Consider the following 19,251-nt stretch of genomic DNA (forward strand, 5'->3'; position numbering starts at 1 on the left):
AGACAATTGGCTGCCAATACAATAACAATATATTTCAGAGTATATAACATTTAGAAGTAAAATATAGGACAACAAGAGCTCAAAGAATTGGAAATGGGTAAAAAGAATTGGAAGTGGGTAAACAGAGTTAGTGTTAGAATCACAAAAGGAGAATAATTTGAAGGTAGACTGTTAAAGATATTTGTAATCTCAAGAACAACTACTAAAAATAAAAGATGTTTAGCTAAAAAGTCAATGGTATATTTAAAAATACTCAATTTATTGAAAAGTGGGCAGGAAAAGAGAAACAGAGTGTATTAGTCCATTCTTGCATTACTATAAAGAAATACCTGAGACTGGGTCATTTATAAAGAAAAGAGGTTTAACTGGCTCACAGTTCTGCAGGCTGTACAGGAAGCATGGTGGCATCTGATTCTGGGGAGGCCTCAGGACTCTTTTACTCATGGAGGAAGGCAAAGCCGGAGCAGGCATCTTACATGGCAGAAGCAGGACTAAGGACAGAGGGGTAGGACAGAGGGGTGGGTGCCACACACTTTTTTTTTTTTCTTTTTTCTTTTTTGAGACAGAGTCTTGCTCTGTTGCCCAGGCTGGAGTGCAGTGGTGCAATCTCGGCTCACTGCAACCTCCACCTCCCGGGCTCAAGCGATTCTCCTGCCTCAGCCTCTCAAGTAGCTGGGATTACAGGCACCTGCCACCACGCCCAGCTAATTTTTGTATTTTTAGTAGAGACGGGGTTTTACCATGTTGGCCAGGCTGGTCTTGAACTCCTGACCTCAGGAGATCCACCCATCTCGGCCTCCCAAAGTGCTGGGATTACAAGGGTGAGCCACCGTGCCTGGCCGGTGTCACATACTTTTAAACAATCAGATCTCACGAGAACTAACTCACTATCATGAGGACAGCACCAAAGGGGAAATCCATCCCATGATCCAGTCACCTCCCACCAGGCCCCACCTCCAACACTAGAGATTACAATTTGACATGAGATTTGGGCAGGGACACAGACCCAAGCTATATCACAGAGAAACAAACAACAGATGGAACAAGTAGAAAAAAATGTTCTGGGTTTTTTATTTGCTAAAAGTAAACCTAAAAATACCAAAAAATCATGTTAAATACAAATGAGACAAGCTTGGGCAATAAAGTGGGATCCCATCTCTACAAAAAAAGTTTGAAGATTCACCAGGCATGATGGTGCATACTTATGGTCCCAGCTACTCAGGAGGCTGAGGTGGAAGGATTGCTTGAGCCCAGGAGGTCGAGGTTTCAGTGAGGCATGATGGTGCCACTACCCTCCAGCCTGGGTGACAGAGTGAGACCCTGTCTCAAAAAAAAAAAAAAAAAAATTGCTAATAGACTAGCCCCTCCAATTAGAAAACAGAGAACAAAAGTCTCAGGTTACTTTGTTTACAAGAAACATCTTAGAAATATAAAGACACAACCAAGTTGAAAGTAAAATAGTAAAAAAGTATATATTGTACAAACACTAAACTTAAGAAAACAATATTTGGGTTGGGCACAGTGGCTCACGCCTGTAATCCAAGCACTTTGGGAGGCCATGGCGCACAGGTCACTTGAGGCTAGGAGTCTGAGACCAGCCTGGCCAACATGGTGAAACTCTGTCTCTACTAAAAATACAAAAATTAGCCAGGTGTGGTGGTACACATTATAATCTCAACTACTTGGGAGGCTGAGGCAGGAGGATCACTTGAACCTGGGAGGCAGTGGTTGTAGCAAGACAAGATTGCACCACTGCACTCCAGCCTGGATGACAGAGCAAGACTCCCTCTAAAAAAAAACAAAAAACAAAAAAAAAAGCAATGTTTGGCTTGTTTATAGCTATCAAATAAAGTATCTTTATTTCTTTTTTTTTTTTTTTTTTTGAGACAGTCTTGCTCTGTCACCCAGGCTGAAGTGCAGGGGTGCAATCTCGGCTCACTGCAACCTCTGCCTCCCTGCAACCTCTCCCTGCCGGGTTCAAGCAATTATCCTGCTTCAGCCTCCAGAGTAGCTGGGATTACAGGCCCCTGCCACCACATTCAGCTAATTTTTGTATTTTTAGTAGAGACAGGGTTTCACCATGTTGGCCAGGCTGATCTCAAACTCCTGACCTCCTGATCCACCCGCCTTGGCCTCCCAAAGTGCTGGGATTACACCGCGCCCAGCCCAGATAAAATACCTTTCAAGCAAAGAGTATTCCAGAGATAAAGAATATTTCTTAATACTAAAACATTTAATTAGTTAAGACATAAAAATCCTAAATCTGTATACATTTAATAAGAGAGCTTTAAAATAGGTAAAGCAAAAATTAACAGACTAAAAAGAAAGAAATGAATCCACAAACATATGGAGATTTTAATAGCCCCTCTTAGTAACTGTTAGAATAAGCTAGGGAAAAAAGTGACATCATAGAAAATTTGATAGCATTACCAATTAGTTTGACTTAATTGACTACAGAATATCATACTCAAAAATTGCAGAGTACACATTCTTTTGAAGTGCTCATGGAATATACACTGAGATGCGCTATATGCTAGTCCATAAAACAAGCCTCAAAAAATGGCAAAGGATCAAATTCATTCAGGTTATGGTTTTTCTTTTTTCTTTTTTTTTTTGAGACAGAGCCTTGCTTTGTCGCCCAGGCTGGAGTACAGTGGCACTATCTCAGCTCACTGCAACCTCTACCTCCTGGGTTCAAAAGATTCTCACGCCTCAGCCTTCTGAGAACCTGGGATTACAGATGCATGCCACCACACCTTGCTAATTTTTGTATTTATAGTAGAGACGGGGTTTTATCATGTTGGCCAGGCTGGTCTCGAACTCCTGGCCTCAAGTGATCTGCCTGCCTCTGCCTCCCAACGTGCTGGGATTACAGGTGTGAGCCGCCATGCCCAGCCCAAGTTATGTAATTAAGTAAAATGTCTTTAAGATCTTCAAATATTCTGAAATTAAGCAACACTCTTCAAAATAACCTTGAATCGAAAAAGAACTCACAAAAGACAATAGAAAATATTTCAATCTAAATGATAATGAAAACACAGTGTATCAGTATGTGCAGGATACAGGCCAGGTATGCCAGCTCATACCTGTAATCTTAGCGCTTTAGGAGGCGAAGGCAGGAGAATCACTTGAAGCCAGGAGTTCGAGACCAGCCTAAGCAACCTAGCAAGACCCCGACTCTACAAAAATTTCGAAAATTATCCAGGTGTGGTGGGACGCACCTGTAGTCCCAGCTACTCTGGAGACTGAAGTGGGAGGATCGCTCCCAGGAGGGAACCCAGGAGGTTGAAGCTGCAGTGAGCTGTGATTGTGCCACTGCACTCCAGCCTGGGTGATGAAGCAAGATCCTGCCTGAAAAAAAAAAAAGAAAAAAAGAAGAAGAATGATTTAATAATTAAAATCCCAAATCCAAATGGCTTCACCGTTCCATTCTATCCAACATTTAAGGAAGAAATCACAGCAATTTTACACAAAACCAAACTGTGGTCAGCGTGATCATGTGCTGTGTCAGAGTGGGTGGAAAAGAAAAGTGCCTGCTGAAAAAAGATAAAAGAATGCCCCAAAGATGCTCAGCTGACTTGAAAGTATTCTCAAAGTAGACCGCGATGTTTTAAGGAAAGATGTTCAAGAGACAGCAACTGTGGTGATGCCAGACACTGCCAAGAGGAAATGCATGTGTGGTGAAAGACGAAAAAGATGACACAAAAATGGAGGCTGATATTAAGAGGAAAAAAAGGTTTGCTAGACCAGTATGGGCAGTACCCAGTATGGAAGAGTAGAGGTAAAGAAAAAGGCTGAGGCCGGGGGTGGTGGCTCATGCCTAGAATCTCAGCACTTTAGGAGGCCAAGGCAGGCAGATCACTTGAGGCCAGGAATTCGAGACCAGCCTGGCCAACATGGTGAAACCCTGTCTCTACTAAAAATATAAAAATTAGCCAGGTGTGGTGGTGCAAGCCTATAGTCCCAGCTACTCAGGTGGCTGAGATATGAGACTCATTTGAACCCCAAGAGGCAGAGGTTGCAGTGAGCCAAGATAGCGCCACTGCACTCCAGCCTGGGTGATAGAGCGAGACTCTGTCTCAAAAAAAAAAAAAAAAGAAAAGAAAAAGTCTGAAGGCAAAATGAGAGGAAAGAAAGGAGAAGAGCAAAGCAAAGGTGGTAAAAGCAGTGAAGTGTTCAGACTAGTAGACTCTTAAAAATTTGGAAAATGCCAGGCCGGGCATGGTGGCTCACACCTGTAATCCCAGCACTTTGGGAGGCCGAGGCAGGCGGATCACGAGGTCAGGAGATCAAGACCATCCTGGCTAACACGGTGAAACCCCGTCTCTACTAAAAATACAAAAAAAATTAGCTGGGCCTGGTAGCGGGCGCCTGTAGTCCCAGCTACTCAGGAAGCTGAGGCAGCAGAATGGCGTGAACCTGGGAGGCGGAACTTGGAGTGAGCCGAGATCACACCACTGCACTCCAGCCTGGGCGACGGAGCGAGACTCCGTCTCAAAAAAAAAAATAAAAATAAAAATTGGAAAATGCCACATGGCACAGATGTCTGATTAGAACGCAAATATTCATTTCAGCTCCCACCAAATAAAAACTATCTGCTTTCATATTTTAACTTGGCCTTTTGCTTCCATTCAAACCCAACATACTCAAGTTTGTTTTGGGAACTTGAGTAAAATACTTTATTTAATGCATGAAAGCTATACTGATGTTTTAATTGGATGCTGTCCGATATCCAGGTATTATCAGACATCAAAATTCTGCCAAGAATGTGGTTGTAATTGTTCATTTTTACAACTTGGTAACTATAGTTAGTAAAGATAAAACAAGGCTGGGCGTGGTGGCACATGCCTGTTATCCCAGCACTTTGGGAGGCTGAGGCAGGTGGGTCACCTGAGGTCAGGAGTTTGAGACCACCCAGACTAACATGATGAAACCCCGTCTCTACTAAATACAAAAAAATTAGCCGGGCATGGTGGTGCATGCCCGTAATCCGAGCTACTTGAGAGGCTGAGACAGGTGAATCGCTTGTACCTGGGAGGCAGAAGTTGCAGTGAGCTAAGAACACGCCATTGCACTCCAGCCTGTGCAACAAGAGCGAAACTCCATCTCAAAGAGAAAAAGAAAAAAAAACCATCAAATTTGAGTGAACTCAGATTTAAAGAAAGCTATTATGTAATCATATTATTTAAAAATATTAACAATGGATCTTATAAACAGTACTTGTTTGAAGTTTTGATTTTGTATAATTCAGAATGAAAAATACTTTGTTTATAAAAAAATTTTTACACTAACCTTTCAGAAAATAGAGAATGGGCTGGGTGCGGTGGCTCATGCCTGTAATCCTTACACTTTGGGAAGCCAAGGCAGGAGGATCACTTGAGCCCAGGAGTTCAAGACCAGCCCGGACAACATGGTAAAACCCCATCTCTTAAAAAAATGCAAAAATTAGCCGAGTATGGTGGTGCACACCTGTGGTCCCAGCAACTTGGGAATCTGAGGTAGGAGGATAACTTGAGCCTGGGGAAGTAGAGTCTGCAGTGAACTGTGATCTTGCCACTGCACTCCAGCCTGGGCGATAGAGCAAGACTCTGTCTTAAAAAAAGGAAAGGCTGGGCGCTTTGGCTCATGCCTTTAGTCTTAGCACTTTGGGAGGCTGAGGGGGGTGGATCACCTGAGGTCAGGAGTTCGAGACTAGCTTGGCCAAAATGGTGAAACCCTGTCTGTACTAAAAATACAAAAATTAGCCAGGCATGGTGGTGAGAGCCTGTAATCCCAGCTACTCAGGAGGCTGAGGCAGGAGAATCGCTTGAACCTGAAGGGTGGAGGTTGCAGTAAGCTGAGATCACATCACTTTACTCCAGCCTGGGCAAAAGAGTGAAACTCTGTCTCAAAAAAAAAAAAAGAAAGTAGAGAATGAGGAAACTGTTTTTTTTTTTTTTTTTTGAGACACAGTTTCACTCTTAGTGCCCAGGTTGGAGTGCAATGGCATTATCTTGGCTCACCACAACCTCCGCTTCCCGGGTTCAAATGATTCTCCTGCGTCAACCTCCTGAGTAGCTGGGACTATAGGCATGAGCCACCATGCCTGGCTAATTTTGTATTTTTAGTAGAGACAAGGTTTCTCCATCTTGGTCAGGCTGGTCTCAAACTCCTGATCTCAGGTGATCCGCCTGCCTCAGCCTCCCAAAGTGCTGGGATTATAGGCGTGAGCCACTGCACCCGGCCGAGGAAACACTTCTTAATTCATTTTATGAGGCCAGCATAACCCTGACACTAAATCTTGCCAAAGACATTACCAAAAAAAAAAGTACAGACAAAGTATGATATATCCATATAATGGAATACTACTGAGCAATAAAGAGGAATGAACTATTGAAACACACAACATGGATGAAACTCTAAATAATTATCCCAAGTGAAAGAGGTCAGATTTTAAAAAGAATATACTGTATTTAGCCAGGTGCTGCGGCATGCATCTGTAGTCCCAGATGCTTGGGAGGCTGAGGCAGGAAAATTGCTTAAGCCTGGGAGGCAGAGGTTGCAGTGAGCCGAGATCACGCCATTGCACCTCAGCCTCGGCACCAGGAGTAAAACTCTGTCTTAAAAAACAAAAAAGAAATGATTCCATTTATACAAAACTCTAAAAATGCAAACTACTTTGCATATTGACAGAAAGCATATCAGTGGTTTCCTGGTGTCGGGCAGGGAGGAGGAAGCAAGGAAAGGCAGGAGGGTGGGATGACAAGGAGCACGAGGAAACTTTGGGGATGATAGATGTGTTCATTATCTTCATTGTGGTCACAGCTTCATGAATGTAAACATATGTCAAAACCTATCAAATCAAATATGTGTATGGGTTTTTTTTTTGAGACAGGGTCTTGCTATGTTGTCCAGGCTAGTCTCGAACTCCTGGTCTCAAGTGATCCACCTGCCTCAGCTTCCCAAAGTGCTGGGATTACAGGTATGAGCCACCACACCCGGCCATGTTTTTGATACCTCAGTAAATGTGTTGTGGGGAGGAGACAAGGAGAGAGAGAGAGAAAGAAAGAGAGAGAAGGTCAGCAAGAGAGAAGGAAAGAGAGAGACAGAGAAGGGTAAGACAGAGACACACACACACAGAGAGACAGAGAGATTTCCCATGGGAAAAAATATCCACAGTGAAGAATAGCTAAAATCAAAAAGCCTGACAATACCAAATGATGGAAAGCCTGGGAGCAACTGCAACTCTCTTACCTGCTGGCCCTGGCATGTCCCAAGCACAGAAGAGAAAGCTGGAACATTTTGAGAAACATACTCCAAAGTGCAGGGACTCCTGAGGAGCAGGCCTGGGGAAGGGTCTCACTTGCCCAGGTCTAAACTCGGTCCTGTCCCCCACTTTTCCTCCCGCAGAACTCCCTCACAATAGAAGGGGGTTGGGACCAGGTCAGGCCTCAAAGCAGCACTTGCCCACTCCACACTCAGGCCGTAACCACACATTCTGATCAGCATGAGAGGACCACTCCAAGTTCCTGACATTTCTAACGAATGCAAAACACTTGACCTTAAAGTTGGCCTGTGCAGGTTATTTGGGGTAAATAGAAGGTTTCTATTAGGCTCTGGAAACAGTGAAAATAGCTCACACACCTATAAACTCTCAAGGAACTGGAGAATCATCCTGGTTTGAAACCAGAATTTGCAGGCCCCACTCAGTTCAAACGTGGGAGATGGAGGTTGCAGTGAGCCAAGATTGAACCATTGCACTCCAGCCTGGGCAACACGGTGAGACTTCACCTCAAAAAAAAAAAAAAAAAAAGGATGGGCTTGGTGGCTCACACCTGTAATCCCAGCGCTTTGGGAGGCCAAGGTGGATGGATCATGAGGTCAAGAGATCGAGACCATCCCGGCCAACATGGTGAAAGCCCGTCTCTACTAAAACTACAAAAATTAGCTGGGCGTGGTGGCACACACCTGTAATTCCAGCTACTCAGGAGGCTGAGGCAGAAGAATTGCTTGAACCCAGGAGGTAGAGGTTACAGTGAGCCAAGATCATGCCACTACACACCAACCTGGTGACAGAGTAAGACTCTGTCTCAAAACAAAAACAAAACAAAACAAAAAAAGTTGGGCCGGGCATGGTCACTCACGCCTGTAATCCCAGCACTTTGGGAGGCCAAGGCAGGTGGATCACGAAATCAGGAGACCGAGACCACCCTGGCCAACATGATAAAACCCCATCTCTACTAAAATACAAAAAATTAGCTAGGCGTGGTGGTACACTCCTGTAATTCCAGCTACTCAGGAGGCTGAGGCAGGGGAATCGCTTGAACCCGGGAGGCAGAGATTGCATTGAGCTGAGATCACACCACTGCACTCCAGCCGAGGGATAGAGCAAGACTACATCTCAAAAAAAAAAAAAAAAAAGTTAATTTCATAATGAAACATAAAATAATGCTTTTAAAGACTATTGTGGGCTCAAACCTTTGCGCTGACATGGTTAATGCACCAATAAAGTTGGAATTGTCAGTAAATACAGGATCCGCTATGGTTAGTTAATTTCATAATGAAAAGTTAATTTCATAATGAAACATAAAATAATGCTTTTAAAGATTATTGCGGGCTCAAAACTTTGCACTGACATGGCTAAATGCACCAGTAAAGTTGGAATTGTCGGTAAATACAGGATCCGCTATGGTGCCTCCTTCCGGAAAATAGTGAAGAAAATTGAAACCAGCTAGCACGCCAAGTACACTTGCTCTTTCTGTGACAAAACCAAGATGAAAAGAAGAGATATGGGGGTCTGGCACTGTGGTTCCTGCATGAAGACAGTAGCTGGTGGTGGCTGAACCTACAATACCACTTCTGCTGTCACAGCAAAGTCTACAGTCAGAAGACTGAAGGAATTGAAAGACCAGATGTTTCTCCACCATTGGAGACATCACTAGCCTTTAATAAATGGGTTAACTTAACGTAATAATAAAAAAGGACTATTATCAGCATAATTCCCTAGGGCTATAGTCCTAAACTTACTTTCTTTTTTTTCTTTGAGACTGAGTCTTGCTCTATTGCCCAGCCTGGACTGCAGTGACACCATCTTGGCTCACTGCAACCTCCACCTCCTGGGTTAAAGTGATTCTCGAGCCTCAGCCTCCAGAGTGGCTGGCATTACAGGTGCCCACCAACATGCCTGGCTAATTTTTGTATTTTTAGTAGAGATGAGGTTTCGCCATGTTGGCCAGGCTGGCCAAACCTTCTTGATATGCATCCCTATTCAACATAATATCGTTAACATACTTGCACATATGTTAAACAATTACATACATAATAAATATATATAAATATGCCATATCCATATGTATTTATTATGAATTGTTTACAGCAAAACTTTACACTATAAAACATAAAAAATAGAAATTAGAAATGGATGGGTTAAATACAGATAAAGGTTCTAGTGCCTTCCTCACCCCAACAGACTGCCTTGTAATATGTTGTCCCTGGATGCCTGTGCCCCACTTTGGAAACAACTTCTCTAGGTCATAGGGAAGAGAAATGAGCCCTGGCTGCAGGCCACTGGCCAAAGAGTGACTCAGGGACTCTGGAGAACACAGTAGGAGAAGGGGCAGGAAATGACTACATGGCTGAGTACCATAAAACCATGAAGTTTATGGACAGGCTGTAAATCTGAACATGACACTCTTCTCCCCTTTCCTCTCTCTCCCAGCAACCCGCCCAGGTGGGCTGCTCTTCTGTCATTCCCACATAACCCTCTCAGCCAGAGGCTTGTCCTTGTAGGGCCCTTTCGTCCCCTTCAAGGCTGCTCTTGGTGACCACACATAATTCTGAGTTCACTCAGACATAGATGCTGAAGAGGTGAGGTACAAAGTGTGACTTATCCACACGCTGCACTGGCAATAGACCCTAGTGCCTGGTTAGGGGCATCACTGGCATTTACTAGGAAAATGAGTTAGGCTAGCCAGCCTTCTCCAAAGCATTCTTCTGTCGCCCAACTACTCCCACTACTCTTCTCTTTTGAGATGGAGTCTTACTCTGTTGCCCAGCCTGGAGTGCTGCGGCATGGTCTCGGTTCACTGCAACCTCCCCCTCCTGGGTTCAAGTGATTCTTCTGCCTCAGCCTCCCAAGTAGTGGGATTAGCAGGCACGAGCCATCACACCCAGCTAATTTTTGTATTTTTAGTAGAGACGGGGTTTCACCATGTTGGCCATGCAGGTCTCGAACTCCTGACCTCAAATGATCTGCCCATCTCGGCCTCCCAAAGTGCTGGGATTATAGGCATGAGCCACTGCACCCAGCCCCCACTACTCTATTCAAAAAGGAGCCTTCAGTCTTCAAGACTGAAAAGCAGGGCGTTTCTTCTCAGGCAGATATTATGAACAAAATTCCACTAGAACTTTTTTTTTGAATTGAGGGAGTCTTTAGTGTGTGTCTTAAATGGCTAAGACCTTGTGGGCACACTCTAAAACATATACAAACCTGTAAGCATACACATACTTACATACTTCCCTTAAGTATCTTCAAAGGAAAAATGAACAGATTCTGGTGATCACCAACATCCTCTCTGTCTTCACATGCTAATTTTGTGTGAGGTTTCACGCGAATCTTCTGGCAGTCCAAAGGCCACATTTATTTTCTGGAGATTTAGTAAAAACATAAAACTATGGTGCTCAATTTCATTTTGTCAGGATAAGCTCACCCTGCAAAATTCCTGAACACCCTTGGATGAATTTAAGAAATCATGGAGGACAGAATAAAGAATAACTAGGCTGTGCCGGGCACGGTGGCTCATGCCTGTAATCCCAGCATTTTGGGAGGCCGAGGCAGGAGGATTGCTTGAGGTCAGGAGTTCGAGACCAGCCTGACCAACATGGAGAAACCCCGTCTCTACTAAAAATACAAAATTAGCCGGGCATGGTGGTGCACGCCTGTAATCCCAGCTATTCGGGAGGCTGAGGCAGGAGAATCGCTTGAACCTGGGAGGCGGAGGTTGTGGTGAGCCAAGATCACGTCATTGTACTCCAGCCTGGGCAACAAGAGCAAAACTCTGTCTCAAAAAAAAAAAAAAAAAAAAGAATGACTAGGCTGTGGTTTTAAAATATGACAAACAAGCTTTTCTCATCCGCAGTTTCCTCTAGAAATGACTCATGACCTCCAGTAAAAGAAATAATATATGCCAGTCACCTGGCAAATGCCTAACACACAGGAGGCTCTCCTCAGCCCTATTGTAAAGAATCACTTATTTACTATTTACCTTTTAGAGACAGGGTCGCACCCTGTCACCCAGGCTAGAACGCAGCAGCACAATCATAGCTCACTGCAATCTCATCCTCCAAGACTCAAGTGATTGTCTTGTCTCAGCCTCCCAAGTAGCTAGGACCACAGGTGGGCTCTGCCACGCCCAGCTAATTTTTTATTATTTTTTGTAGAGATGGGGTTCTGCTGTGTTACCCAGGCTGGTCTCAAACTCCTGGTCTCAAGCAATCCTCCCACCTTGACCTCCCAAAGTGCTGGGATTATAGGCATGAGCCACCATGCCCCGTCCAAGAATCACTTATTTAAAACCAAACCAACAACCATTACAAATGTACAAATAGACATATGTCAAATAAGAAACCTTTGGATAGTCCCCACTCTTGACCCAGCCAGAAATCGCGACAGGGATGTTGGTTTTAAGTTGGCACTGGATTTAATAGCTTGGGTAAGAGAGTTTCTAAGATATCAGGAGTTACCAGTGGACTCCTCCCCCAAAAGAATGTCTGAGGACAAGAGCCAGCGTCATATCAGTGAGAGTTGGCCCAGTATAAACGACCACCATGCTTGACGGCTGCTGCTACTCTTTTGGACCCAGAAGGACAACTCCCCATCACTTTGGGCTGAAGGACATGTCTCTAGGATAAAGTGAACGAATAAGCAGCTCACAGGTTACCCAGCACCAAGCTTATTTGATACAGGAGCGCGGGCTGTGGACCAAGCCTACTGGATGGATACGCAGTTAGGAGAGAGGGAAGCAGTGAGGGGGGCGGGTGGCTCACAAACAACGTGCATTGGGATAGGCAGGGGCAATAGTATTCCTGGCTTACAGACTGGGGTAGGGGGCGGGGAAAGTGGCTTCATCAACACCCCAGAGGGAAGGGCAGGCTTCGGAAAAGAACCAAGTGTTTGGAAGTTGACGAAGAGGGCCCACAGCCGGGGACCAGCAATAGAGACGACAGAGGAACGCGACCTTTTTTTCTAACTCCGTCTGAACTTGCCTTTACTTCCGGGCTCCCAGTTCCCATCCTCTAGGTCAACCTAGCAGATCTTCTTGAAGGCTGACACCCTTCACATACCTGTAGGTAGTTCTCCTCCCCACCCTGACCCCTGACCCCTCGTTCCGGTGGGGCTGTCCTCCACTGTAGTCATACAAGGAGTCTGCCTCATCCGCCCCTGTGCCTCAGCCACAGCCCACTGTGAATCACTCGGCTCCGAATTAAAACTCCTTCCCTCTCCGGAGTGGTCTTTTCTTCCTTCTGCCATCTACTGGTGAAAACAAGAATGTCATATTTTCTTACCCGCCTGTTGCCAATTTGAAAATAGCTTGGAACGTGAAAGCTCATTTGCATAATACTTGTTGTGTGGAACATATTGAATGAGTAACATGGAATTACACATATATACATACACACACACACAACAGCGTACTTAGTGTAAAGGGCAGAGGCTTGGAATCCAATTTGGCTTCAAATTTTTAATCAGCCCTTTACCAGCTGTATGATCTGGGTACGCTGCCAGTCTTCATCTATGCTAATAGCCACAATTAATGATCATTATAATGACTAACACTTACTGACTGTTATCATGAGCCACAGTATAGTTCATTTAAACTTCACAATGCTGTACTATAACTGTGTCTTCAGATAAGAAGGTTGAAACACAGGAAGGTTGAACAACTTGTCCAAAGTCTCACAGTTAGTCAGGGGACGATTTGGCAAACTGGCTCCACAGCTCATATTGGGAACAATAATATCCACTGTTCGGGATTGTTCAAAGAACTAGAAACAGTACAGGTCAAGCTGCCTGACACATCTTAGGTTTCAGAAAATGACAGATAGTGAACATTTACTGCGTATGGGCCCTGTGTGATATTAGTTATATCCACGAATTAGGCGTGGTCCCTGCCCAGTAGGAAGCACAATCACAATACAATACTAAGGCTAAGTTCAGCAAAACTAGCGTCTGACTCTTTCTTCAGTACTGGTTTCCTAGTATCTGGCACAGTGGCTAGGATATGATGGACACTGGAAGGGAAGGAGGAAAGAAACAGAATTTTAAAAACTAGGTTTGAGATTCTGTGAGGCAGGCCAGGTGTGGTGGCTCACGCCTGTAATCCCAGAACTTTGGGAGGCCGAGGCAGATGGATCACCTGAGGTCGGGAGTTTGAGACCAGCCTCACCAACATGGCACCCTGCCTCTATTAAAAATACAAAAATTAGCCCAGCATGGCGGCACGTGCTTGTAATTCCAGCTACTTGGGAGGCTGAGGCAGGAGAATCGCTTGAACATGGGAGATGGAGGTTGCAGTGAGCTGAGATCACACCATTGCACTCCAGCCTGGGTGAGAGACTCCATCTCAAAAAAAAAAAAAAAAAAAAAAAAAAGATCCTCTGACAGAGATAGGCTTGACGGTCTTCTTTCTATATTAACAAATGAGAAAACTTGAGGTTCAGAGAGGTTTAGTAACTCCCACAAGGTCACACAGCAATAGTGAACAGTCCGATGACTTACACTTTCCCCACCTGTTCCTTCCCCAGTAGCTCCTGCTCCTTCCAGCCTCTTTGATGGCAGTGGCAGATGATTGAAGGGTCATAGTGACAGGAGACATCCTTTGTGTTTGGATGCTATCAGGGGATGGATGGCTATGAGCAGACAAAAGCTCCAAGACTCTGAGCAGACCTCAGGGCCCACCTCCTAGAGACTGCATGGCTCCAGAGGAGCCCATTTTCTTACTGTCTCCTTTGCACTTGGCACCAATCAGCTCTTCACTTCAGGTGAGACTGTTCAGTGCTATTTCCCAGACTTCAAGTTTCTGCAGTTATTTTTAGCGGTAGTTTTAGTGCATACCTGGGACAGGTGAGGCATGAAAAGGAATGCGGGTGTGGGTAACCCTTCAATCTCTTGAGTTATGGTCTCTTGTCATTCCAGCTAAAGAGGGGTGACTCACACCCTGATTTCTTATCTGCCCAGAGGCTAGATTTCACCCTAAGAACCATACGGATTAGAATGTCTTGTATATTCTCTTAGTTTTAAGGACATAGTTTCTTGATGTTGCTTTGTTACCCGCTTTTGATAACTTGGATCGTTTCATTTTCTGTAACCAACACCACAGCCTGTGGTTCTTTCTGGTCCTATTTCCCAGGGTTTTGAGAGACCCAGGGTAGATAAAGTCTCCGATTTAGGTTTGTGGATGCCTCCGCAGGCAGGAAGCTACTTGGAAAACACTCTGTCTGTTAAGCAAGATGTCCTTAAAGAGCCAGCCAAGTTCTGGGACATTCATTGCATTTTTTGAGAGACTGAGAAAGAATAATCATGATCTAGTTGGGTCTAGGCCCCTCTTAGCAACTACAATCCCCTCAGAGTGCCCTTAGATGACTGCTTCATGGTTCCCTGGAATTCTGGGCCTGCGTTAAGCCTGAAATAGCCTATCCAACTGAAACCCTCTCACTAGGATCCTAGGACCCGTTCATAAGATAGAAAGGTGTTTTCCTCATTCTCACTCTCACTTAGCTCTGTACAGAGGAAGTAAAACTAGGCTAGCTAGTACCATGAAGCCATTGTTACTGCAACTGCATGCAATTAATACTATATAAATCAGTTTTATAATTCAGATGAGAAGGAAGACATTTTCTCTGGGCTGGTATCACATGACTATTCCAAGATACTCCCTTCATTAAGTCATAAAAGTTAGGTGTATCTGTTCACAATTGGGGTGGGAGAAGATTGTTTTGAAGCTCACAGTTTCTTTTCTTTTCTTTTTTTTTTTTTTTTTTTTGAGATGGAGTCTTGCTCTGTCGCCCAGGCTGGAGTGCAGTGGCGCGATCTTGGCTCACTGCAAGTTCTGCCTCCCGGGTTCACACCATTCTCCTGCCTCAGCCTCCCCAGCAGCTGGCACTGCAGGCACCCGCCACCACGCCCGGCTAATTTTTTTGTATTTTTAGTAGAGACAGGGTTTCACCGTGTTAGCCAGGATGGTCTCAATCTCCTGACCTTGTGATCCACCCGCCTCGGCCTCCCAAAGTGCTGGGATTACAGGTGTGAGCCACCGCGCCTGGCCGGCGAAGCTCACAGTTTCTTAAATCAGGAATGCAGAACTAAGGAGTTGTACCAAGAAGGGAATAGCAGAGAGGTCAGGGACCTCGTTCCCCACTCCTAATCTAGAGCTTTTGGTATCTTGACTGCAAAGGCAATTTACATGTCATTTAAGAGAATGACATTTTAACATTCTTCTATACTTCTATTAATACCTATCCGAATACTTCTGAAGACCCATCTCCTGTCTTCTCCACACTTTGTAACTAGTTCTCCCCACCATTTTATTCCATAATCGCAACCTTAAACCCCGCAGAATGTAGCAGAGTCCACAAAGATGCCTTGTACTGGGCTGAATAGTATCCCACAAAACTTCATGTCTACCCATGTATTAATCTGTTTTCACGCTGCTGATAAAGACATACCTGAGACTAGGTAATTTATAAAGAAAAAGAGGCTTAATGGACTCACAGTTCCATGTGGCTGGGGAGGCCTCACAATCATGGTGTAAGGTGAAAGGCACGTCTTACACGGTGGCAGGGAAGAGAGAATGAGAGCCAAGCAAAAGGGGAAACCCCTTATAAAACCAGATCTTGTGAGACTAATTCACTACCATGAGAACAGTATGGGGGAAACCACCTCCATGATTCAATTACCTCCCACTGGGTCCCTCCCACAACACGTGGGAATTCTGGGAGTACAATTCAAGATGAGATTGGGATGGGGACCCAGCCAAACCATATCAACCCAGAACCTCAGGTGACCTTATTTCGAAATAGGATCCTTGCAGATGTAATTAGTTAAGATGAGGCCAGGGTGGATTAGGGTGCACCCTAAATCCAATAACTAGTATCCTTGTAAGAAGGCCTCGTGAAGACACAAAGATATATGCGGCAGAAGGCCATGTGTGGATGGAGAGACAGGGATTGGAGTCATGTTGCTACAGCCAAGAAACACCAAGGACTGCAGGCAACCAAGGGGCAATGCTGGCTAAGAAGCCAGGAAGGACTCTTCTCTAAAGGTGTCAGATGGAACACGGCCCTGCCCACACCTTAATTTTCGACATCTTAAAATCCAGGACCATGAGAGAATAAAGTTGTTATTTTAAGTCACCCAGTTCCTGGTACTTTGTTTCAGTAGTCCTAGGACATTAAAACTTACTTCCATAAGGGTATCGGCAGCACGACCTATCTCACCTTAGAGGACAGGAGAGCACAGGAATGGCTGACTAATAGAGCAAACCTACACGTCTTGTTTTCACTTACTGGTGGATCACATTCATTTCTGTGCCTCCTGCCTTTTGCAATGGCATCTGTGCATTTTCTGCTTGGGACTCCATGCTCTGGACCTGTTAATATACCTGAAGACACACCTGTCCACATTTCTTTCATTAGTGTCCTTTCTTCCCATCCTAGCAAAGCATAATTATGCACATACATTAGAGATGGCAGTTAAGCTTTAGAGCAGTGGTTTTTAACCTTTTTAGTCTCCCCAAAAATATGCATATTCCTCAGGGGTCCACAAACCCCAGGCCAGAGACCACTGCCTATTTGGAAAGTTCAGACATCCTTGAGGATGATTCCAATCTCTCCCTCTTACCCCCTACTGGTACACCAATTCCATTTCAGCTTGCTTCTGAAGTCCTCCACTGAGCTGAAACAGCATCCATGGGCTGACTCGGAGAGAGCTGCTATCCTAAGCCACCTTGGAGAGTCTCATCGGGAAAACACAATGTTAATGGAGAATTAGCCCCAAGTGGGAGGCACAACTCTTAACAAATAGGAACAGGTACGGCCCTGCTCAACCATTTGCCTCCCTATTCTGGTACCCCTTTCTCCTTTCCTTTCCCTTACGTCTCCTACCTCCTCTAAATTATCCTTCACACAAAGGCACCATAATAAGCAGCAGTGAAATTCAGAGCAAACAAAATAACAAGTAAGTTATGTGCCGTATTTCAATTCATTGCGAATGCCTTGCCCACAGGTGCCCATTTTAAAATGCATCTGTGGCAGAAAACACTCCGCCCCGATATTTGCAAAGATCTTCCTGCAGTGAACAGTCCACCCTGGACTACCACAGAGAATTTTATTGCCTTGTACTCTTTTTTTTTTGGAGACGGAGTCTTGCTCTGTCGCCCGGGCTGGAGTGCAGTGGGGTGATCTTGGCTCACCGCAAGCCTCGCCTCCCGGGTTCACGCCATCCTCCTGCCTCAGCCTCCTGAGTAGCTGGGGCTACAGGCGCCCACCCACCACGCTCGGCTAATTTTTTGTGTTTTTATTATAGACGGGGTTTCACCACGTTAGCCAGGATGGTCTCGATCTCTTGACCTTGCGATCCGCCCGCCTCGGCCTCCCAAAGTGCTGGGATTACAGGCGTGAGCCACTGCACCCAGCCTGCCTTGTACTCTTTACTCCTCACCAGATACTTTGACTTAGATGGATACAGAAAGCTTCTTTTCAGCCAAACTTCATTCCAGTCTTAATCCATCAAAGTGATTCTTTAGACCCTCTTTACCTTGGTTCTGCCACTCCAGACACATTCTTCTAATAAAACTGTTATAGACAACAAACAGTATTAGGCATGTTCTATGTGTAAACATCCTCAGAACATGAGGCTATTCGTGACTGGGAATTTCAAAGTTGTTTCTGAATTTCAGCAACCCTCCAACATCCAGCCCCTAGAGTGCCAATGCCTACCTCTTCCCCTGGAGCTGAGGCCCCAGCTCTACGTCTCCTGCATCGCCTAATAGATGGGGACAAAAAAGACAAGTGGCCAGTGGGCACCAATGACAAGTGGATGAAATTAGGTCTTAGAATTATATATTTCTGAGGCATATTGATTTTATTCTTGTCACCTGGGGATAAGAAGCTACACAAGAGGCAGAGTGGCCGGGTGCGGCAGCACACGCCTGTAATCCCAGGACTTTGGGAGGCTGAGGTAGGTGGATCACCTGAGGTTGGGAGTTCAAGACCATCCTGGCCAACATGATGAAACCCTGTCTCTACTAAAAATACAAAAATTAGCTGGGCGTGGTGGTGCATGCTTGTAATCCCAGCTACTCGGGAGGCTGAGGCAGGAGAATCGTCTGAACCAGGGAGTTGGAGGTTGCAGCAAGCTGAGATCTCACCACTGCACTCCAGCCTGGCAACAGAGTGAGACTCTGTCTCAAAAAAAAGAGGCCAGGTACAGGGGCTTACACCTGTAATCCCAACACTTTGGGAGGCCGAGGTGGATGGATCTCTTGAGCTCAGGAGTTAGGCAGTTAAGGGGGCTGGTCACCTGTAATCCCACACTTTGGGAGCGAGCGGGTCCGAGGTAGGATAACACGGAAACCTCTAAAAAAAAAAAATAGCCAGTGGCAGCCTGTATCCAGCTCTCAGAGCTGGCAGGAGGCGTGCACCGGAGGGAGTTGCAGTGAGGAGATGCCCACTGTCCCTGGGCAGGGGTCTCAAAAGGGTAATATGCCAAAACCCCATCTCTACAAAAATACAAAAATTAGCTGGGTGTGGTGGTGAGAGTGCCTGTAATCCCAGCTACTTGGGAGGCTGAGGTAGGAGAATCGCTTGAACCAGGGAGTCGGAGGTTGCAGTGAGCCAAGATCGTGCCACTGCACTCCAGCCTGGCAACAGAGCAAGACTCCATCTCAAAAAAAAAAAAAAAAGAGGCTGGGTGCAGTGGCTCACACCTGTAATCCCAACACTTTGGGAGGCTGAGGCAGGTGCATCTCTTGAGCTCAGGAGTTCAAGGCCAGTCTGGGTAACAAGCCAAGATCCCATCTCTACAAAAAATATAAAAATCAGCCAGGCGTGATGGTGTGTGCCTGTAGTCCCAGCTACTCAGGAGGCTGAGGTGGGAGATCACTTGAGCCTGGAAGGTCAAGGCTGCACTGAGCTGAGGTCATACCACTGCACTCCACCCCGGATGACAGAGCAAGATTATCTCAAAAAAAAAAAAAAAAGAGTCCACATGAGAAA

The 19,251-nt window shown here is 45.3% G+C and overlaps 1 pseudogene; it reads left to right on the top strand.

The window, feature by feature from the left end:
* The first annotated feature begins 8,505 nt into the window (after positions 1-8,505).
* LOC115832857 lies at positions 8,506-8,921 on the top strand (annotated as a pseudogene).
* The last annotated feature ends 10,330 nt before the right edge of the window (positions 8,922-19,251 follow it).

The sequence above is a fragment of the Nomascus leucogenys genome, chromosome 23 (genome assembly GCF_006542625.1).
Source record: "Nomascus leucogenys isolate Asia chromosome 23, Asia_NLE_v1, whole genome shotgun sequence".
Taxonomy (NCBI): domain Eukaryota; kingdom Metazoa; phylum Chordata; class Mammalia; order Primates; family Hylobatidae; genus Nomascus; species Nomascus leucogenys.